The 14,858-nt window shown below is 45.3% G+C and overlaps 1 long non-coding RNA gene across 1 annotated transcript in view; it reads right to left on the reverse strand.

Annotated features, from left to right (window-relative positions):
- Positions 1 to 5,074: 5,074 nt before the first annotated feature.
- LOC308584199 overlaps positions 5,075 to 14,858 on the reverse strand; it is a 50,448-nt gene continuing 40,664 nt past the window's right edge. The window contains exons 3-4 of the long non-coding RNA XR_014006625.1: positions 6,576 to 6,702; positions 5,075 to 5,341 (exon numbers count right to left, since the gene is read on the reverse strand). This is a non-coding gene — a long non-coding RNA (uncharacterized lncRNA). The remainder of the gene's footprint in view (positions 5,342 to 6,575; positions 6,703 to 14,858) is intronic.

Genomic DNA, 14,858 nt, shown 5'->3' on the forward strand with positions numbered 1-14,858 from the left:
CTTCTTTAAACTCCCTACAACAATTTGGAATCGTCACTGAACCTGGCTACCTTACAGCTCACCTCTAACACTAGGTAAAGGGACCCCTGACCATTAGGTCCAGTCGTGGCTGACTCTGGGGTTGCGGCACTCATCTTGCTTTATTGGCCGAGGGAGCCGGCGTACAGCTTCTAGGTCATGTGGCCAGCATGACTAAGCCGCTTCTGGCAAACCAGAACAGCGCACGGAAACGCCGTTTACCACCTCACTGGAGTGGCACCTATTTATCTACTTGCACTTTGATGTGCTTTCAAACTGCTAGGTTGGCAGGAGCTGGGACCGAGCAATGGGAGCTCACCGCGTCGCGGGGATTCAAACCAGCGACCTTCTGATCAGCAAGTCCTAGGCTCTGTGGTTAAACCCACAGTGCCACCCGCCTCCCCTCTAACACTAGGTAAAGGGACCCCTTACCATTAGATCCAGTAATGGCCGACTCTGGTGTTGCGGCGCTCATCTCGCTTTATTGGCCGAGGGAGCCAGCGTACAGCTTCCGGGTCAGGTGACCAGCATGACTAAGCCACTTCTGGCGAACCAGAGCAGCGCACTAGCTAGCAGAATGCTAAACAGTGACAGTTCATAAAAAGGAAGCCTGCCGTGTGTGTCAACTCCTTACCTGAATTTCAAGAACACGTTGCGCAAGAAGCTCATTGACTGGATGCACCAAAGAGATCTGAGAATCGAAACCCACAACTCTCAGAGGTAACGCAGCTCTGTTCCCCAGCAGCAACAGTTATGAGTTATTAGAGACCCTCCCTTTGTGACTCACAGCACCAGCATGTAACCCCCTGGTGTTTCATCCTCCACTGTCTTCCAACGGTTTGATGTGCTAATGGATTGTTACAAGCTACCTTAATTATCTGAAATGACTAGATGATACCCATTGCCAATCAAGCAGTGCTTGCCTGAATGCTTGCTCAGGCTATGGCAAGTTCCTGCCTTTTCATTTTCTGCCTGAAGAACAGATTTTTGAGACATGGCTGTTTCTGCAAGTGGCTCCAATGCTAGAGCAGCTACGTTAGCAATGATAACTGCAACCTCTGACAGCAGATGAGACCACTGCTGACAGAATGGTACTGGATAAAATTTATGTTGTCAATGCTAATACATAAATCCCTGAAAGGGAGCGGGTGGCACTGTGGACTAAACCACGGAGCCGCTTGGGCTTGCCAACTGGAAGGTACCACGATGGGGTGAGCTCCCGTTGCTCTGTCCCAGCTCCTGCCAACCTAGCAGTTTGAAAGCACACCAGTGCAAGTAAATAAATAGGCACCACTGCGGTGGGAATAAATAGGTACCACTGCGGCATTTCTGTGTGCTCTGGTTTTCGTCACGGTGTCCTGCTGCACGAAAAGGGGTTTAGTCATGCTGGCCACATGTCCCGGAAAGCTGTCTGTGGACAAATGCCAGCTCCTTTGGCCTGAAAGTGAGATGAGCACTGCAACCCCATAGTCCCCTTTCGCTGGACTTAACCATTCAGGGGTCCTTTACCTTTGCCATAAATCCTTGAAAAACTTAGGACCAGGAGCTTTTGGGACATTTGGGACATTTGGACTTAAAAGGAATAAGAAATATGATTTGGGCTCCACTTTTGAATATGGAGGTCTGGTTGGAAGAAACGTAGATCCCATTGGGACAGAGCTTCTCCGAGATTCGATGTTCATTATAATGTGGCATCTGAATATAGACTGCATTTTTAATCAAGGCATATATTGGCTTATATCTTGATCAGGTTCCTAAATTAAATGGGCTTAGATTTTCAAAAGTTTCATGCCAGGCAGGCCAGCTGTTTTTAGAGAACCTTGACAGTGTTTTCCTCCTAGACAATGAGACGCCATCCAGATATATTAGTTGTCAGACATTTGTTTAGAAACCTTCAAATGAAGGAGATCTTTCAATGTTGATGTGAACCCAAGGTCTCTGACATATGTTTAAGATAAAAATTTAAGATTAACCATTTGTTTTAGAAGGCAATAGGGCAAGGAAGGCAAGAGGTGAGCTGGTAATTAAGATTCCTTGTTGAGACACATGTAAGATATATTACTACTTATTTGTCATTTATAGATGTAACAATATATAGCTCTTTGTCTGCCATATAAGGACAGAAGGATATGGGTGTATCTTAAAAATTGGTTATAGCAATCAGCCAATAGGAAATTCAAGCAGGCTGATTGAACAGGAGGAGCAAAGGGGGGTGGATTAAGGAAATATAAGGGCTGGCCATAATGGCAGGAGGCAGGCCAGAGCTTGGTAACCATATACCACTGTGCCTCTCATTTATTTGTCTGACAAATAAATTATTATTTTAATTTCTCTGTTGCTGCGTTGAATATTTCATTCCAGCTAAGCGTTAACCACAAGCAGGGTGCTACAATAAAGGACTACCAACAAAACCGGCAGAGAGGGACTGAAAGAGATTTAAGGGCCTCGGACGTGAGGGATCCGGGCTGAGAGCTGATGGACTGATGGACATTCTTTGGGGATCAAAACCGGGAAAGGGGGGGGCGAGAGTTTTGGAATCCAAAGGGTTTATAATTATATGTTGTTTTTTGGTTATTTTATTTTGTAATTATTATAAAAATTGGGAAATTCGTGGAAGGGAAACTGGGTCGACCTTAGAAAAGTATGTAAAGGGTGTGTATTTTGGTTTAATTGAGGTGTATAAGTTAAATTTGGTTAATTAAGAAGAAGTAAGTAAAATATTAATAAGGTGAAAGTTGGAGATAAGAACTTGCTGAGTTAATCATTGGAGTTGGGATGCAGGAAGGGGAGGTGTGGGGAAGCCAGGGAAAGTGGTTAAGAAATTAGGGATTTGAAAGTACATGTGTTTGTTTCTGTGTTTGTATGTCTGTGTTCTGTATTGTTTGTGTTTGTGTAAATTGTGAAAATCTAATATTTTTTTTTTTAAAAAAAGAAAAAGAAAAACTTAGGACCAGCCCACCTGAAGGATCACCTTTCTCCACACCTTCCTGCCAATTCTTACACATCTGCTGCAGAAGCATTCCTAAGTGTCCCAAATCCATTTGGCATCCACAATAAATGTGACATTTAACGTAGAAGCACCTATATGGTGGGATTCATTGCATCTGCCCATTAGTCTGGCATTTTCTGTCTGGTTTTAGACTCCATCTTAAAATGTTTTCATTTACACAAGCTTGCCCTGCCATGTGACGCAGTTTTACATTTTTGTGATGTTTGCCTGGTTTATGCTTTTATCTTTGATTTTATTGCCTTATGTTGGTTTCATTACTGACACAGCTTTGAGAACATTTCCCCCTTGATTTAGCAGGATAGAAATTGATGTATAAAATAAATAAACAGAACCTTGAGGAGCATTCCCCAGTCTGGTGGCCTTCAGATGTTCTGAACACCAACTCCCACAAGCTGATAGCCAGAGATGAATGATGGTGTAGTCCAAAAAATCTGAAAGGCACCGGGGATGGGGAAGCCTGATCCTGAGTATTCAGATACATTTGAGTTTATTCATTCCTGTGACCCAACAATTTTCTGTGCTATCACAAAATGTAACCCTGGAAAGGCTGATCATCTCAGGGTGAAGACAGATGAAACTTCTTCCTCTTTTCCTTCTTCCTCTCCTCCATCTTCAAATCTAAGAGTGCTAGATGTTATTTTGATAATGCTTCTCTCTGCCATTAAACACAGTCCCTTTTATAGTATTCCGCAAGCTCTGATAAACCAGGATTTTTGTTTGTTTGTTTCTTAGTTTTGTATACCACCCTTCATCCGAAGTTCTCAGCATACTGTGAACTGTGTTGAAAACTCTATAGTCCTGGCAAGGGCGTATTGGTTAGCACCCATGTCATCTTCCTCAGAACACTTTCCCACTAGGAAAGCGGGTTTATGTTGCTGGTTTTTTTAAAGTGAGGTGTAGGATAAAGGAGCCCCTTACTATTATATAGTTTAAGTCACACACCTCACCTGACACACAAGGGTGGGAGCGAGACTCCTTCATTGATCCTGTGCTTGACTTGCCAACAAGTACTTTTGTGCCACCAGCTGCTCTGGTTGAAGACCCTGCTGAGACTGCTAAATTATGCTATATGTCTGTCTCCAGCCCTTACTCTTTGGGGAAGAGGGAGAAAACACAAACAAGTAAACTGATGGAGTGGTTAACACCCCACCCCACCCCCAATTTGATCCATGAATCCCTTGTCTCGGTTCCCTTTGCCGGGCAAAATGCAAAGAATTAGACCAGCTCAGATTAGTGCAGACATGTTCATTATAGAAAGAAAGTATTAATTCTATTCACACCAATTACTGTGTTGCAGAGAGCAGCTGTGAGCAATGAATAGTTTGTGTTTATACAACATATACAAAGGGAGATTATCTAAATGGGAGCTCTGCCCACATTTTGCTCCCCCTTTACAGTGGTAAAAAGATTTACAGGAGGACATGCCCCCCTCTGTCTTCCTTTAGCTGAGGGCCAGTAGACCTCCCGCTGCCTGGGAAGGATATAACTGGAGGACTGGCAGCCCCCGGAATCTCACAATTAAAAGTGCGTCTAAATGTTTTGTGTTGTTTTTAGGAGATTCAGCGGGTGCAAGCCTTGCATTCACAGCCTATGTTTGTCCCCTGGCTGTTTTCGTGGCAGACTGTTCTGTTCCCAATCTTCCAGGCAAAGCAAGGGAGTGGTCTAGCCAAGCCAGAGACCTGACAACTAGAGCACTGATGAGCAAAGCTGTCCAAGGAATGTTACCACAGGCTAAGCAGGAGCTGTTATACCAGCAGCTGGCATGCAAGAACTGTTTCTTTTTGTAGACAACCTGGGGCCCTTCCAGGCTGCTGTTTTATGGCATATAAATAGCACATTTGAAGCAGATTTGCAGTGGACCAAGTATACATAATCTTACTTTATCTAGGGTTGCCATTCGTCCAGAATTTCCTGGACATAGCCGGGATTCGGGCGCCAGGAACAACACCTAGGCGGCAAACACTTGTCCAGGAAAATCTGGAAATACGGCAAGCCATGTCAGAAGTATAGATTTTGTTGAATTTCCTTGAAAATAGCTCAAAAACTTGAGATTTTGAAAAAAAAGTCAACAACTAAGAAAAACTCAACAACTCGTGTCCGCATTTTCACTTTTTGAAATATGGCAAGCCTAACTTTTTCATTTTATCACATCTGCAATGAATTCCTAATATTCCCATGTTCTTGGCTTCACACTTCAACTGTGTCCATTCCATTATTCCATCTCCAATTCCCCCTGCCTGAGCGCAAGTTAGTTGTGCTGTGTCGTCACGTCGCCGTTCTTTCATTTGTACACTTCTCAAGTTTTTGTGTTTCCTGTGCCAAAGAAACGCCCCATGCTATTTTGCGAAGAAACTGCAGGAGGGCCAGCTTATGACATCAATCGGAAGCACATGGGAGTTGCGCAATGCTGCAAGCATCTCCGCCCCCCCCCCCCGCACAGGTAAGTTAGTTGCACTATGATGGCACAGCGCCATCATGGTACTGCTTGATGCACCAGTGGCTTCCACAGATACATAGTCTCCAGGACATTGCGCAGGGATGTGGGTTAATGCATATATGACTAGGCCTCCCAGCCACTCTGACCTCCATTTTCAAAGGATTCGAGAACTGGACCAGGAAGTTCTACAGTTTGAGAAACCTGATTCTGGATTCTGCAAGAAAGATCCACAAACAATTAAAGGCCAATATCTGTTTTTCTCGCTTTGGGTACCTTCCTGAAAAATGCACGCCTTCAGCTTCAGCTTATTCCTTCAGCTTCAGCCGCTAACATGATAGTTCGTATCCTGCTGTGTATTTATTGAGTTGCATAATTTATATCCCACACCTTGACTATAAATGCATGCTCCTAGAGTGGCTAACAGAATAGGAAGGAACAGAAAAGTACAATATGGTAATAAGAGGAATATAATATAATGCACATTAATACAAAAAATAAAACAACTAAAGGAGAAATCAGATGTTGTTAGACTCCAAATCCCATCAGCCACAGCCATTATAGACAATGGTCAGGGATGATGGGACCTGTTGTCTATCGTATGGATGGTCACAAACTCCACATCCCTGGCTTAAATGAAGTCTCCAAGTGCTGGGGGTGGGGGTGGCATTCCAACCCATGGGTGCCTGGAGACTCTGCCGAGGAACAAATTATACATTTAAATCACAGTTGAAGCACATTTTTCTCCCCAAAGAATTCTGGGCGCTGTAGTTTGTTAAGGGTTGCTGTGAATGGTCACTCTGACTGTGTGTGGTAAATTACAGTGCCCAGAATTCTTTGAAAGAATGTGCTTTAAAGTTACAGTGTATAACAGGCACTGTCAAACTCAGCCCTGCAGATGTTTTGGGACTACAACTTCCATCATCCCTAGCTAACAGGACCAGTGGTCAGAGATTATGGGAATTGTAGTCCCAAAACATCTGGAGGGCCGAGTTTGGGGATGCCTGGTGTATAAGCAGCCTCTGATGAGCTGAAGAAGGCAGCCTGGCTGAAGGCTGGAGCGGGGGGGGAGTTAGTGATGTCATAGCGTGTGGAGATCATGATTGCACCTACTTGTCTGATGAATTCTTCCATGTTGCTCTGCCAGAATCTGTCAGGTTTGGGCCCCCAGTGGTTTCCACCAAGTAGCAGGATTTTTGCAATGCAGTTAGCAACTCTGATGCAATCATAAATCGGGAGGCTGCCCTTAAGATATACAAAACATGTGGGCTCTAAATTATCTAGGACCAGCCCATCTGAAGGACCACCTCCTCACACCTCTGTATATCTGTGTGCTCGTGTCTACACCTGAGGCCTCGCCCTCATTTGGCACCTGGCTCAGCTGTTGCTTAGCAATGAAATGCATGTTTTTGCAGGCCTTTGTGGCAAGTTAATAGCCTACTGCTATATATAAAAAAATATTTCTCATGTGCCAGGGTGCTTTTTTTCTTTTTCACGCTGCCGTTTCGTTTTGCACATTTTTATAATTGATTTAAGTCAGTTTGTTATTTATTGAGTATGTTTGTATGCTTCCTTCGGAGTGCTTTGGGGTGACTTTGGGGTGTGCAATATGTTAAATTAATAACTAAGCAGATCCTGCTCCTGATGGTTTTGTGATTTTAGACCACCTTGCATTGTATCCTTTGAACCAGTCATTGCAACCCTAAATAATGAGAGTCTTGCAGAGGAGAAGATGCTCATTACCTGTCCATTATACACTATTTTCAGACACAGGAGGAACTGCAGGGAGTCTGCGATCTTACAATAGCGGCATGACCCCCCAAAATGAGAGAGAAAACTGGTTTCTATTCTCCATCACCTGCTGTAGCTAGAACTCTCTCATATAATCTCACCATACTACTGCCGTGTTAAAAAAACCCACAATAATTTTTGTGCATTTTTCCTCTGGCAGAAAATGACTTACACACCCATCAGCTTTGAAACGGGACGCCCTTTTTCTCTCTTTAGAAGACAGGTATCTTGAAAGCGCAATCAAATAATTTATCAACAACTGATAAAATACCAAGTCATCAGACTCGGAGCACGATTGTTTAAAACGCAGCAGAGGCACACAGTAATACAATATGAACATAACCAGAAAACAAATAGGACATGCTTTTAATGGAGTCCTTCATTATCTAGCGGTCGCCTTTAATGGAGCAAACAGCGTGTGCCATTTCTGTTATCTTACCGTAGACAGTTTGCACACACTGTAAAAATTGCTCTCCATTCTCCGGCTGAAAAGATCAGTGTTTCTAAAAGGTGGCGGGGAGGGGAGGTCATGCTGATTTATTGGCAATTAAACCTGAAGGATCTCTATACCCTCTTCAAAACAAAGCCTATCTGGGTAATTCAGCCGGGGAGACCGCAGAGCAGGCTGCCTCTCCTGTCACGAGCCCACCTTTTCTGTTTGGGCTCAGCAAAAACAACTGCCTTGGCCTTGCTGAAAATGTCCTGGCCTGTGCAGGTTCTAGCTGCAGTTGCTATAGAAACCAGCTTCCAGGGAACCCTTTCCACAGCAACTAGAGGAAGCCCTGCGGGTTTGCAGTGGAACCAGAGCACTGAGTTCTGGGAAAGTGTTTCCGTTCATGAGGGCTGCTGGCCAAGTCTACTGGTCCCCAACCTTTGCTCCACATAAGTAGAGAGCAGATCCTAGAGAGTGTGTCGTAGTGGTTAGAGAGTCGGACCTGGGAGATCTGGGTTCAAATCCTCACTCAGCCACAAAGCTCACTGCATTTGACCATGTTGGGCCAGTCAATGGTCTCTTAGGGTGGTGTTCAAAAGCAGACCCATGGAAATGAATGAAAATGACCACAGGCAGTCCATTAACTTCAATGGATCTGTTCTGAGTAAAGATTAGTCAAATACCACCCCTTGCCTACACACTGCTGTTGTGAGGGAAAGTTCGAGAGTTCTATCCAAATGTGATTTTGGTTTTAAACGCAGTGTAAGGTAGTCTCTATGGGAGTATACAGTGGTGCCCCGCAAGACGAACGCCTCGCAAGACGAAAAACTCGCAAGACGAAAGGTTTTTTCGTTTTCGAGTTGCTTCGCAAGACGAATTTTCCTATGGGCTTGCTTCGCAAAACGAAGCTTGCCCCCGCACCCCGGACCTCTTTTGAAGCAAGGGGCGGTGGGGAGAAGATCGCTTCTCCCCATTGCCAGCCCCGCAAGTTCCAGGGACAGAGGGGAAGGCGCGCGCGCGCCTTCCCCTCTGTCCCCGGACCCCTTTTGAACCAAGGGGCAGCAACGGGGAGAAGCGATTCTCCCCGCTGCCCCTTCCCTTGCTTTAAAACAGGTCCCCTCTGTCCCCGGATGGTCTCCATAGGAACGCATTGATTGATTTTCAATGCATTCCTATGGGAAACCGTGCTTCGCAAGACGAAAAACTCGCAAGAAGAAAAAACTTGCGGAACGAATTAATTTCGTCTTGCGAGGCACCACTGTATTGTATTTAATTATGGGGTATCAGAGTTTTTACGGGGTTAACCAAGCTGGGATAGCAGGCTTGTTGGTTTTTGTATGTCTGATGTAGACTTTTTCAATTTCGTTCGCACTTTCCCCTGATTTTTTTTTTTTAAAGTTCGTTCTGTATGGGACAATGACAATAAAGATTATCGTATCATATCGAGGTGGAGAGCCTTTTGTGGCACTTTGAGCAACTTGAGAGATACAGAATAATAAGCAAGTCAAATCTTGAGGTGCTCTCTTTATTTTTTATTTTTTAAAATTTTATTTATTAAATTTGTATACCACTCTATACTCACAGGTCTCTGGGCAGTTACAGCATAAAAAATCCCCACAATATAAAAACACAACATACATAATAAAAATAATTTGCTGGGGCCTTGACTACAGGTTTACCTGGCAGAGGTGACGGCCATTTCAGCACAATTTCAGGTCCAGGGAAATCAAAATGGCTTCCGGTCACTTGGTTAGTCCACGGCTGAGGCCAAGGAAAGGTATCAGCAAAGTGAGCCTTGCCAAAGAGCTGTGACAACTTGTAGCTGCCTATGAGGTGTTGGGTGCTGATACTAGGCCTGTCTGCCCTTCCCAGTCTTCTAACAGATGTGACCCCCTGATCAACATCTGGGAACATCTGTGGTGTGTGCATGTGGAGGTGACCTCTCCCTACGCACCATGGTCCCAATCCAAGGCTGCTAGTTAAATTTTAAAAACTAGGCTTGTTAGTGGCAATCACACAATTCATGTCACATCTAATTGGACCTAGGACCATAAGGTTTCCAGCTCAGCCCTCCGAATCTCTGACAGGTCTTCTCTCCCCTAATAATAATAATAATAATATTTTTTTATTTATACCCCGCCCATCTGGCTGGGTTTCCCCAGCCACTGTGGGTGGCTCCCAATCGAGTACAGCGGTACCTTGGGTTACAGATGCTTCAGGTTACAGACTCCGCTAACCCAGAAATAGTATTTCAGGTTAAGAACTTTGCTTCAGGATGAGAACAGAAATTGTGTGGCGGCGACATGGAACAGCAGGAGGCCCCATTAGCTAAAGTGGTACCTCAGGTTAAGAATAGTTTCAGGTCAAGAACGGACCTCCAGAACAAATTAAGTTCTTAACCTGAGGTACCACTGTACAGTGGTTGCGAATGGGATCCGTTCCGGAGGCCCATTCGCAACATGAGCAGAACGCAACCTGCATCTGCACGTGCCGCGATTCACCGTCTCTGCGCACGATGTCATTTTGCGCGTCTGCACATGCGTGAGTGGCGAAACCCAGAAGTAACACTTTCTGGTACTTCTGGGTCACCATGGGATGCAACCTGAAAACGCGCAACCTGAAGCAAACATAACATGAGGTATGACTGTATTAAAAACACAATACAGCATTAAACATTAAAAACTTCCCTAAATCAGTTGCCTGTGTAGTATCTCATTAAGGGACAGGGAATGTGTTGCCCTCTGGATAATGGATCATAGAATCGCAGAATAGTAAGTTGGAAGGGACCCCAGGGGTCATCTAGTCCAACCCCCTGCAAACGCATGGAATCTCAACAGAAGCATCCGTGACAGATGGCCAGCCAACCTCTGCTTAAAAACCTCCAAGGAAGGAGACTCCACAACCTCCCAAAGGAGTCCGTTCCACTGTCAAACAACTCTTACCATCAGAAAGTTCTTTTGACTCGGAATCTCCTTTCCTGTAACTTGAATCCATTGGTCCTAGCCTCTGGAGCAGGAGAAAACAAGCTTGCTCCCTCTTCCATGGGACAGCCCTTGAGATATTTGAAGATGGCTATCGTCTCTCCTCTCAGTCTCCTCTTTTCCAAGCTAAACATACCCAATTCCAGTGCTATTTCCCCGGGGTGTGTGTGTGTGTGTACTCAAGGTTATGTCGTACCATCACTTTCCCCCCAAATCTTAAATATGTGGCACTTACTATAACAACTTCATGGTGAGTACCAGCACCTTTTTTCCTAAAAAAGAGGGGGGGGGATGCACTGCCCAACTTCCTCAACCATTCCTCATAAGGCCTGGTTTCCAGACCCTTGATCATCTTGGTCGCCCTCCTCTGCCACAATGCAGCCTGTCAATATGCTCCTTAAACTGTGGTGCCCAGAACTGGATGCAATATTCCAGGTGTGGTCTGATCAGAGACATCACCTTGCCAACAAAAGTCTGTATAGTTAAAGCTATGGTTTTCCCAGTAGTGATGTATGGAAGTGAGAGCTGGACCATAAAGACGGCTGATCGCCGAAGAATTGATGCTTTTGAATTCTGGTGCTGGAGGAGACTCTTGAGAGTCCCATGGACTGCAAGAAGATCAAACCTATCCATTCTTAGGGAAATCAGCCCTGAGTGCTCACTGGAAGGACAGATCCTGAAGCTCCAATACTTTGGCCACCACATGAGAAGAGAAGACTCCCTGGAAAAGACCCTGATGTTGGGAAAGATTGAGGGCACAAGGAGAAGGGGACGGCAGAGGACGAGATGGTTGGACAGTGTTCTCGAAGCTACCAGCATGAGTTTGACTAAACTGCGGGAGGCAATGGAGGACAGGAGTGCCTGGCGTGCTCTGGTCCAGGGGGTCACGAAGAGTTGGACATGACTAAACAACAACAACAACAACAACCTCCTTTGATCTGGACTAGGGGTTGGCAAAGTTCCTGTGGCTTGGGCCGGTTCACGGTCCCGCAGATGCCATGGTGGGCTGGAGTGCGTGTGCACACATACTATTTTCGGCGCGGAGGAGACGTGTGCAGCTTCCCATTGGCTGCAGGAGCTTCCTGCAGCCAATGGGAAGCCGGCCAGCGTCGCGGAAGGCGGTCGCTGCTCTGCTCCACGCTGGTTTAGCGCGGTGCACAAGAGCCGACAAAGCGGGCGGTGGGGGTCCATGGGCTGGTTAAACAGCCCCTATGGGCCGCAGGTTGCTGACCCCAGATCTGGCCTGTATACTTCTGTTGATACAGCATTAACCTTTTTTGCTGCTGCATCACACTGTTGATTCACATAATCCAACAATGTCTGAAGAGCCACTGGTTCCCAAGCCTTGTGATAAAGTTAAAAATACAGTTCAGGCACAATTTGATTGATTGGGAAGAGCCTCCCCCCCTATCTTTTACACTCTAGACCAGTGTTCCCCAACCTTGGGCCTCCAGCTATTTTTGGACTACAACTCCCATCATCCCTCGCTAGCAAGACCAGTGGTCAAGGATGATGGGAATTGTAGTCCAAAAACAGCTGGAGGCTCAAGGTTGGGGAACACTGCTCTAGACAACATATTGGGCAAGATTACTTATCAGAGCTGTTTCTTCCTGACTAGACTGACTGTACCAAATTGCTGCCATGTTTAGATGTGAATCCTATCCCCCAAATCCTGTATCATGCAGCAGAACTCTTCAGTGTAAACACAGCACACAGAACACTGAGCTGAACAAATACCAAAGTTCTTGGCCAGAGGAGCTTATAAAGCTAAAACTATCAGGATACAAGATGTGGGACAACGCAAAACAAACAGCTGAGCAGTCGGGCTTTACAAACAGAAACCTTATGGGGTTTTTGTCACTGTCCTTGATCCATAAAATCATGGTTAATTTACTTAAAATTCAGGAAATAAAATCTAAGCAACACCAACACTGCAGATAAGTCACCTGTGTTCCTGCAGATGAAGTCTACAGATCTGTTATTCCAATTTAAAAATTATGACCCAGTTTAAACATTCTTAAGGCATTCTTAAGTACATTTCAAAAGTCTATAAAAGACATCCATTATTTCATGACTTTCCCAGCCCCATATAATCGGGGGTAGACGTTATGGTTTACAGCTTTTTAAACATAAAGGGTTATATCAAATATTAGATGTACTTAGGAGTAGATCCTTTGAAATAAAAATGATTTACCATATTTTTCGCTCTATAGGATGCAGTTTCCCCCCTCCAAAAATTAAGGGGAAATGTGTGTGCATCCTATGGAGCGAATGCAGGCTCCCTGGCTTCAGCGATAGCAACGCGAAGCCTCCGAAGTGCAGAGGGAGCGCTCCCTCCGCGCTCCGAAGGCTACCCATTGCTTTCGCTGAAGCCTGGAGAGCGAGAGGGGTTGGTGCGCAGCGACCCCTCTCGCTCCCCAGGCTTCAGGGATAGCTGCCTGAAGCCTTTGGAGCACAGCGGGACCTCCTTTTCCCATCTGTGTAAGAAATGCGTATGCCGTATATTTGGGCACATGGTACCAGTGATATATCACTGCAGGTTACCTGAGGGTTCATCTGATAAAATTCTTCTTGTGAGATGTCTAAGAGAAACAAAAACAACATACCTTTGAATTAAAGAAGCAACCGTGGTTATCAAGTCTTGCAGGGATGTAGCTAATTTTAGACCTAGCAATTAATGGACTTACAGGGCTCACCCCATTCAACAGTTTATAGCGGCTTATACGTTCCTGCTTTGTTAGATGTTATTATTATTATTAAACAAGGTTGGCAACCCAGAGTTTCTACATACATATAAAAAGGAAATAATGTGAGTACTCCCGATTTCACGTTTTAAACTCTCTTAAATCATAGCACCACCACGACTCCAGGAATAAAATGGAGCTTGCTTCTGCTGCCCTTATAATAGCTCAGTTGGCACAGCATGAGATCTTGGGGTTGTGTGTTTTGAATCCCATGCTGGGCAAAATATTCCTGCATTGCAGAGGGTTGGACTACATGACCCATGTGGCCCCTTCCAACTTTAAAATTCTATTATCAAAATAAGCATGAATTTATTGTGAAAAAGGCTGGCATCCGTCTGTCTCGGGAGATGATGAGAGTGCACCTTTGTGGGTGAGGTAAAGCTGCGCCTGCTGCGGCAATTACGTAATTTTAAAAGTAAAAATAATACAGTAACACAAGCATCATAACCATGTGCAGTGGTACCTCGGGTTAAGTACTTAATTCGTTCCAGAGGTCCATTCTTAACCTGAAACTGTTCTTAACCTGAAGCACCACTTTAGCTAATGGGGCCTCCTGCTGCCGCCGGAGCACGATTTCTGTTCTCATCCTGAAGCAAAGTTCTTAACCCGAGGTACTATTTCTGGGTTAGCGGAGTCTGTAACCTGAAGCGTATGTAACCCGAGGTACCACTGTATATGCTATGCTAGCCTGGTCTGCAAAACTATAATTTGTTTATTTTTAAAAGTAGAAATAAATGATGCTTTGTCACCCTGGGTGGGTTCCAGCCAGCCATCTGTCTATCACCCGTTTCATGAACAGAACTTTGGGGGAAATTACACGGCATGTCCTATGTCTGCAACCCTATGCACCCTCACCTAAGCTATGGGCGGAATGCAATCTGCTTCTAAGCAAGCACGCAGGCCGTCTGGATGCAGAGCACCTAGAAACCATTCAGAAAGTGTCGTCGTAAATTTAAATGGTCAGTACAGTCAGTCAGTACAGGATGAGATTCTTCATCTCAAGGGTCGTGAGTTCGAGCCCCAAGTAGGGCAAAAGATCCCTGCATTGCAGGGGGTTGGACTAGATGACCCGTCCAACTCTACGGTTCTGCAACCATCTCCGCATTTGAACCTGGCACCGTATCCATCCTTTGTGCCACCCAGCCCGCCAGCCACACGCTCCTCCGATGCCCGGGCAGACTCCATGGGCGACCGCCATCCCTTTAACCTATTTGGCTGCCAACTTCCGACCTGCGGGGAAGAGTTCTGCCCGGACACTGAGGTCCAGCGCCGCCAAATTACAGGGAACCAGGCAAAGGGCCTTCTCGGTGGTGGCACCTGCCCTGTGGAAAGCCCTTCCACCAGATGTCAAAGAGAAAAATAACTACCAAACTTTTAGAAGACATCTGAAGGCAGCCCTGTTTAGGAAGCTTTTAATGTTTAGTAGGTTATTGTATTTTAGTGTTTT

Source organism: Podarcis bocagei (genome assembly GCF_964188305.1).
Source record: "Podarcis bocagei genome assembly, chromosome: 3".
NCBI lineage: Eukaryota > Metazoa > Chordata > Lepidosauria > Squamata > Lacertidae > Podarcis > Podarcis bocagei.